The sequence below is a fragment of the Euprymna scolopes genome, chromosome 29, assembly GCF_053919585.1.
Source record: "Euprymna scolopes isolate OS-2025 chromosome 29, ASM5391958v1, whole genome shotgun sequence".
NCBI classification, from domain to species: Eukaryota; Metazoa; Mollusca; class Cephalopoda; order Sepiida; family Sepiolidae; genus Euprymna; species Euprymna scolopes.
In genome coordinates, this window is record NC_136510.1 from 55676511 (window position 1) to 55685628 (window position 9118).

Consider the following 9118-nt stretch of genomic DNA (forward strand, 5'->3'; position numbering starts at 1 on the left):
ACATTAGCAAAGAATAACTATTCTAACATATAATACAGTAAGAACTATCATCAGAAAGCAGGGCAATTACGGAGACGGTACAGCAAAATGGAAGATTGAGAAAACTAAATGAGAACACTTCAATCTAGATCAGCAGAAATGTTAACAAAACCAATTCATTACTCATTCTGAAATTAAAACGGATCTTGAGGGTGATGGAATTAATATATCTTTGAATACCAGTACTCTGTATCGGATTGAATTTGATTTGAGATCACAAAGAAACACCCCTTTACTTCAAACCAAATATGTCTAAGATTTATTAAATTCGTTGAGATTTATGAAAAGAAAAGTATGCAGTTTTCAGAAAACATAATATGGTCATATGAAAGAAAGTTGAACTATTCAGAAGATACATAACTACAAGTGTTTGGCGAATAATGGCACCGCCTTTAACACGCACAATAACATCCGCACAGTAAAGTTTGAGGGTTACTATTAAAATATGAAATGTTTTTCATCGAATAGCACTGGTGAGTAGCATGTTATCGATGGTAAAATGAATGGTAGCATGTACAGGGAGATTCTACAGAGGGAACTTTATAAATCTGCAACCTCTTTAGGACATGGTCGGAATTTCGTGCTTCAACATAGCCCAAAACATAATGCCAAACTTACAAGGGAATAATTTAAAAATCATATTATAAGTACTGTAAATTTGCCAAGTCAGTTTACTGAGTTGAAACCAATTGCGACTGTGTAAAATAATTTGAAGATTAAAGTGCATAAGTGGAATCAATAAAATATGAAGCCATCCAAGGAATTATGCAGGAAAAATATGGTAAAGTAACGGTGGATTTTTAAAAATGTTCTTCCTTTGAAAATTGTAATGCTGGTTATAGAACAGCCAAACCAGCTGTCAGCATTGTCCTGTTTTTCTTGAAAACAGCCGTTTTAGTGTCTTCGTTGTACCTTTAAATGCAATTGTCTGAATCTCTTTTGCACTTGGTTCACAAGGAATATTAGTTAGGTAAGACTTCAGGTTCTTCTTCATAAGCTCTGTGGCACCTATAATAACTGGTATGATAGATATCTCTTAAGATTCCGGTTTCATTTCAAATCATACATGAGACCTTGATATTTGGTATGTTTCTTCCTTTCAGCTTTGTTCAGACCTCCATCATTAGGACCTCTGATTTCAACCAAGGTTGCCACACTCTCTGACTTATTCCATATAACTATGTCAGGTTTCATGGAAGCATTTTCAAGGTAGGTGGCTGTAGGGATGACATGGTCGTAATGTATGGTATATAAGTCATTTCAAACTGCTCTTTCAAGTTGATGTTCCCAGGATTTTCTACTACATTGGATGTTTAATTTTTACAGATGGTCCAGTGGATGTACTTACATACTCCATCATGTCTCACTGTATGGTAGCCATCCACCAAAAGAACCTTGCGACTTGATACCAGATGACTTACACTTTCCAATTCGGTGTAGCAGAATCTATATTTGTTGTCATTAGTGAGACCTGCCATCTTCTTGAATGCATTGATCATCAATCCCAGCCATTATCATCCTTTCTTGATTGTGGTGGAAGTATCCCCTTTCCGTATCACTAAAAAGAGCAGTATTACTGGATGGCTACTATACAGTCACACATGATGGAGTATATATATATATATATATATATATATATATATATATATATATATATATATATATATATATATATATATATATATGGTAAAACTGGTAATTCGTAAAAACCTAAAGAGAGTGCTCAATACTATTGCAGAGCAAATATGTCTTTTATTTTTATTACCGTTTTATCTGTTTGGTTACATATGTTTACGATCCAACACCCTCGTCAGACCTTACGTAAATGGTTGTTAGTATTACGAAAAAGTGTTTTAGAAGAAATACGAAAAAAAAGGAAAAAAGTGGGGTAGGAGATAATAAGGGGAGGGAGACGGGTATTGACAATATTTCAGTTTAGAAGGTTAAAATACATTAGATTGTATTGTGTGGGGGTAGCAAATTCAGGTAGGCGTGGGTAAAGATATATGGATATAGGGAGGGGAAGTGGAGAGAAAATGGTAAAGAAAAAAGAGAGGAGGTAAGGAGAGGAGGGGGAGGAGTTTTAATTTTTAGGTTTAAAATTTTTACTACTTTTGCTTGCTCAGCAAGGTATATTAAGTAGATGAGAGAGAGAGAGAGAGGCAAAGAGAGAGAGAGAGGAAAGGGTTAGTGTAGATGTCATGTGTTTGACAAGTACAGGGTTCCATTTAAAATTTTCGTAGTCGCTATAAGTCGACTTGTTTATTTCAGTTTACAATGGGTTGTTTTTTAGGCAGTTAAGAGTTAATGCATACGCTAACGCACGCGCAACACGCATGCACACATATACATACATATGTACATTTCTACACATCCATATACAGACACATACGCACACACACATATATAAAAACAATGTATATGCAGACATACATGGATCTATATATAGACATATACACATACACACAACTCTTATACACATATACATACTCACATATATACATAGACGCATATACATATATGTATATACACACACACCTTTTTTCGTATTTCTTCTAACACACTTCTTCATAATACTAACAACCATTTCTGAAGGTCTGACGAGGCTGTTGTCCAACATCCGAAACATATGTAACCAAACAAATAAAACGGTAATTATATATATATATATTTATATATATATATATATATATATGGAGAGAGAGAGAGCCAGTTAGATAGAGGCAGAGAGAAAGAAAAAGAGAGAAGATATATCAATAATAATAATAATAATAATAATAATAATAATAATAATAATGTCTATAGAATTTGCATTTAGTTTAGGTTTTGTCTAACAATAGTCTTGTTCGTGTATTTATTAAAAATCATAACGCTGATTAGGAGCAAGAATAAATAATTTCCCGTAGTTCGCAAACCGTACCCCCGTAGCTTCAATCAGGACCAACTAACTACAATTATCCTGTTGTTAACCAAGTAAGGTGGAGTAGTAATTATTAGCATTTCTGCTACGAAACACTGCGATCATCTTTCTAATTTTTGGTCATTAACCGTTAATCACACCGATTTTCTCAAGTGTTACGAGGAAATATTCATATGTGTTTACAGAATTGTATAGGCATCAGTCCGAATAAAAAAAAATAGAAATAATCACGTATTTTGCATTTTGTTTGTTTGCAGTTCGGGGAGAAGGCAATTGGAAAACAGTTTTGGCAATAATGCTTCTGTATTTTGCACAAGAAATCTACAAGTAAAACCTTTGGTGTAATCTTATGTGCTTCAACTTATGCAAATGTTGGTCTTTCTTTGGAGGTTGTAAAATCAATTTTTTGATGTTTGCTGTTACTGATCATACCTGTCAACCACTGAGTGATATTTCTACCAATTTTTCAGAAAAATAGTATTATCTGATGTAGCTCTTATTGACTACCATGACAGAGTTAGAAGAAAACTCGGATTTACTCTAGTGAAATCCAGCTCAACAAAGGGTATACCCTGGATTGGGAGAAAAATAAAAATTGATTCAGTCTATATATTCGTTCAACGAGCGAAGGTAAAACAAATGACGTGTTGTATGAGAACAGATCATATTTTCTGCCTATACATAACTCAACATTTTGTTGTATGTATTTGAAAAAAAATATTTAAAATTGACATATAAAACAAATCAGATGCAATTCCATCAAAAGTGTTGGGTAAATAAGTACCGTTGGCCATCCCGAGTTTACAATGATAAAAATGTCAAACTCTTGAATAAAATTCTCATAATCACAGCAATGGCATATTTACATTATAGGCCACCTTACTAAAGGTATTTTTATAAAAATATATAATTGTAGTAAAACGGAAAGTGAGGGCAGAACAAAAGGCAAAATATTTTCTTATTAAGGCACTATTCTTAAATAAGAGACCGTCTTCTGTTTTCAGGTTTGTTAAGAACCGAATACAATCAAATCGTTCTCTGCATGGAAGTGGCAAAAAATGGGATGGAGTTGAAGTTCCAAGCTAAATACAATTTACTGCGGGCTGAAAGCAAAAAAAAAAAAATAATAAATCAGGTAATGGACACCTTGAAAGTTTTCTACTACTAAGGGTTACTCATTAACTCGATAAACTAAGAAGTTAAAACACATAGGGTTGTGGTCCTATAATACCAGGAAATGCATGCCTCATACCTAGGCAGGGAACCCCTACACACTCTTAATCCTTTCCGTACACATAAGCTGTCTACTTGTATCCAACTTTTTCCCCCATCGGAGAAGATAATATGTTCTATCATATCTGATTCGACTCGTCGAGAATGAATTCTTAAAGCTCTTATCGATCGCAGGGTTGCACACTGGCGTTGCATACAGAATTTCCTGCAAATCTAATATACCAGAAGGCTTCGGAGAACATTTAAGCGGTTTGGAGGCTGGAGCAATACGACCAGATGGTAAGGAATAAAAAGACAGACTCAAGTGAGTTACGCCTCAATTCTATCCTTTCATTCTAAGTGTTAACTGATGCTTCAACCTTTGATTGTTCCCCCAATTCCTCTTGAACTGGACGCACTATCCGAACTACACCAAATTTTTACTGGGTCATTTGTACATCAGAAAGTAACCGGAATATTAGTTGTATCGCTCCAGACAGCCAACCACAAGTCGATATATTTGTTACAATTAATGTTTTGTCTTGTATCCTTTCTAAGATTGTACAAATCAAATGCAAATTGTTCTAGATTTATCTTCTCTTCACAGCGTAATTTTGCTCGAATTCGATTAACTCTTCAATAAACCTCTGCAAGCAGTTTTATAGGATCTTGTCAAATTTCATTAATCCTATATTGAATAGTCATGGAACGTTGATTGTCCAGTTGCTCCCCACAATGTATGTCAGCGTTTTTCCTCCGCGATGGAATCACTCCTTGGATGACTTGACCCGCGATAGAAATCTTGTGAAACTAATAGTTAAATATATCTGTCAGAATTGGTACAAAAGTTTTCGGCAGCATGGCATAAATGTTTGTCTTGTTGACAACGATGTGAATATATATCATGTTCGTCAGATGTCCAGCGAGAATAATGTTTTCATGGAAGCTTACTGGTGTAAATTTCTAAAAGAGGTGATGGAACTTTCACTCTTGGTACTAGAAATTAAGCATGTTCGCTAAATGCGCACAAGTTCAAAAAAAGTCGTAAGACAAACAAAGAAGGCATGATATTTTTTGCGTTATCTTTTTATCATATCCGTTTATTTAAAGAAAATCCTTTCAAATATGATATTTAACGTTAAAGTGTTTTACAGAATTCTTGAATTCGTAATTGTTAATTGCGGTATTGGTACACCCATCTTTAGTTTACACACTTACAATTTTTAGCAATATTTTCATTCTCTGTAAAACGTATGAAACGGCAGTTTTATCATCCAGTCTATCTATAATAAAAACCAATATGCGTTCATTTTTATATATATATATATATATATATATATATATATATATATATATATATATATATATATATATATGCAGAGATTTTACTGGGTCATACATCTCGTCACGCAATTGTTAGTTCATAAAACACATGCTTTCTTCTAACTTTTAAACAAATTCATTTCAACGTTTGAGGTGGTTTAAAAAACATCATTAAGCTTAATTCTTAACCTTCCATGAAATGAATTCAGAAAGAAATTTCCCACTTTGTATTCAAAAGAAAATGGTAAGTGTATTTTTTTAATCAGCGGATCAACAATAATAATTTATAGATAAACAATAAAATCACTGACGGTATTTTATGATTTTTAATAAATATTTAGTCATATATCAAGGTAAATACCGAATACGAAACCTCGCTAAGCATATGTCACTTTTGATAGAGCGTGTACACAAGTTGAAAAATAGTTTACCAAAAGTTTAACATTTTAGAAATTATTATCAGCCGCCAGCGTAATGATAGCTAAAAAAACATAGCCAGTGCATCACTGTCGATATAACAGGTTTTAAAGGCAACATGATCCACGAGATACGTCCGTTTACTGAAATGCACCTTCGCTGATAATCCGAAGGTAATTAAACTTAGTTTCTGGTTAAATATGATTCAGTAGACTTTATTTTGATATTGTATTTATTTGGAAATTATTGTATATGATTAGAAATAGAAATCTGAACATGTTTAAAATATTATTTTCGTACATAAAAGATTTTATTTCATTTGAATTGCGATAAAAGCGATGAAAGTGTCTGTATTTTAAAACGGTATTTTATTCGAAACCTGATCCACACATACACTCATGAGCAAAAAAAAAATGGGCTAACAGTGAAGGAAGGAAGAAATCGATTTTTCAATATTTTTCCACGAATTTTTATTAATTTTAATTGAAAATTTATATTTTTCAGATTATTATTATTATAGCATATAATAATGAATGGAAAAATGAATCCTAAAAATGGTAAGACCGCGAGGATGTAAAAAACCGAATTGCAGGATTAAGGAAGTCCAAAATGACTTACAAGCAGATTTTTGATATTTTAAGAAAAGAAAAAGTGAAAACATCTCTTTCTGTAGTGAAGCGAATTGGTCAAAGTTTAGAAGTTGAATGCTTAGTAAAAGGGGAATCTGGATCTGCTCGCTCTAGAGCATTCACTTTGAAAGACGACCACAGTCTTTAATTAACTGTTTTGAAGGATTGAAAGAAAACTTATGTTGACCATAGCAAAGAATTAAAAACACGGTCTGGAAATTCTCTTTCTAGATATACAATATCTAGACGAATGAAATAAATGTGATTTTCTTCTAAAAGGTGTGCAAATAAGTACTTTTTATATAAGAAGAACATCAATGATAGAAATATATTTTTCTCGTGTTATGGCAAGAAAGATACAGACTGGTTCAGGAATATTTTCTTGTCAGATGAATCTAGATTTTGTCTTGCTATTTATGCTCCGATGCTTTCGATGCTCCCGAACGGTGCATTCGAAGAACTGGAGAAAGATTTTCACCAAGTTGCATACAGATGACAGTTAAACATGGGAATGGACGGATAATGGTATGGGGAACTTTTACTCCAGCAGGAGTTGGGGAACTTATTAGATATGTGAAGTCAATCAATGCAAAGGTTTACATTTGAATATTAGAAACATGACTGTTACCAAGTATCCAGAATCTGGGAATATCTCAGTACATTGTTTTTCAACATAATAATGCCCCTACACACACTGCAAAAGTCACAAAAATGGTTTTCTGATAATTTAATTAACATATTTTGGCCAGGTCAAAGCCCCGATTTAAACCCAATCGAGAATATTTGGTCTATAATATCTTGTGCATTGGATGGAGGAAATTTTTCGAACAATTACAAACTGTGGGAAGCTATGCAAAGCAAATGGAATAGCATCTTCTCTGCACAGTATTGAGAGCATATCTAAAAGGATTGATCTTTTAAAGAAATCCAAAAGATTCCATTCTAAGCATTTATTAAAGTAAATGTATTGTTCTGTGTTATTAGTCTCGTTTCAGTTTCCTTGTTCAATTGTTCTTTGTTCAATACAGCTTTTAGTGCAATAAAATGTATAAAATTTGTTTGGCCCATTTTTTTTATTCACGAGTGTACTTACTTCGTTACAAATGAAAGACAACACCATATGTTGAAATGAATTTATTTCCAACTTTGAAAGAAATCACCACCTAATTTTTTTCTTTAAAAAAGAAAAAAGAAAAGAAAAAGAAAACTGTTTCTAAATATTTTACGAAACAAAATTCGAACAATTCGACGATAAAATGACAATTAGACCTTATTTCCAAAGTAGGTGATTGATTGAGCTAGAACCCCAACCTTCCGGCAACAAAAACTTGCCTTTTATCACCACTACAAAGAACGTTGCTTTTTTATAGAGTATAATTAAAATCTAATGAAAATACAAAGTATTTACCATTTGCGGCGCACATTATTACGAAACTACTTTCTGAGAACTACAACATGGTCTTCAATCCAATTTTAGCAAATGCTGGTCGAAATATTCTTTTTAATTTATTATGTGAATTTCATGAATAACTTTAAATCCACACACATTCTTCCTCCAATTGACAAACACTCTCATCCTCTAGTGGAGTTTGACCTTTATAATGTATTAGTACATATGTTTAAAGTTTAAATTATATATACTTTATGGCTACTGTTTCGTGACGTTAGTCATTTGTATGGACCAGGATTATAGTTTTCTTATGATTCTTTTCTTGTGTGGCTCCGCATGAAGATGGCAATGATTTCCACTTTAACTATATCTTATTCACTTAAACTAATGGGATCCATTCATTTTACTAATGGAGTTTTTTCTGTCCAGAACATTGCTACGGGGTATTTAAGCCCCGCCTATTTTCCCCAAGTGTAAATTACAGCGTACTTTTCTGCCATATGATTCTCATAAGTGTGAATTCACCTGACCACCCACCAACCTCGAGAATGGAACCAAGGACATTCAGTCACCACAGCCTGTGAAAATTCAATGTTTTATCTATCTCGGTCGGCTTGCTAGTTGTTATAACGCCGCAGAAAATTCACCTATCTATAAAATTGACAAATTTTATGCTCCTTTGGGTTAAGGAGAGGACCTAAATCCGCTCTGGACAGAGTCTCGTCTATTGTAAATTCAGTAAAAAGAAAACTGCTTTTTCTTACATGGGCGTGCTTTTTTTATAGAGTAGCAAAAATAGATTATGCGAATATTAATCTATATACCGATTATGTGGAGTTTTTCTGGTTCTGACATTGATATTAAAGGCCTATATCTTTTATTTAAAAATACTAAAACGAACTTCGTAATATACTTAGACATGGATATGCTAGCAAGTTCATAAAGGTTAAATAATTTGCATATTCCTTTGAAAAGCGAGCGTTAATTAATTACCTATTCATTTTTTGTTTCTACATTGTGCACGATTACAAAAAATGTACACTGAAAACGTTCTAGAGCAGTGACATGTTTCAACGTTTCTATTTATCTATCTATCTATCTATCTCTCTCTCTCTCTCTCTCTCTCTCTCTATATATATATATATATATATATATATATATATATATATATACGTTTTATTTTTTATT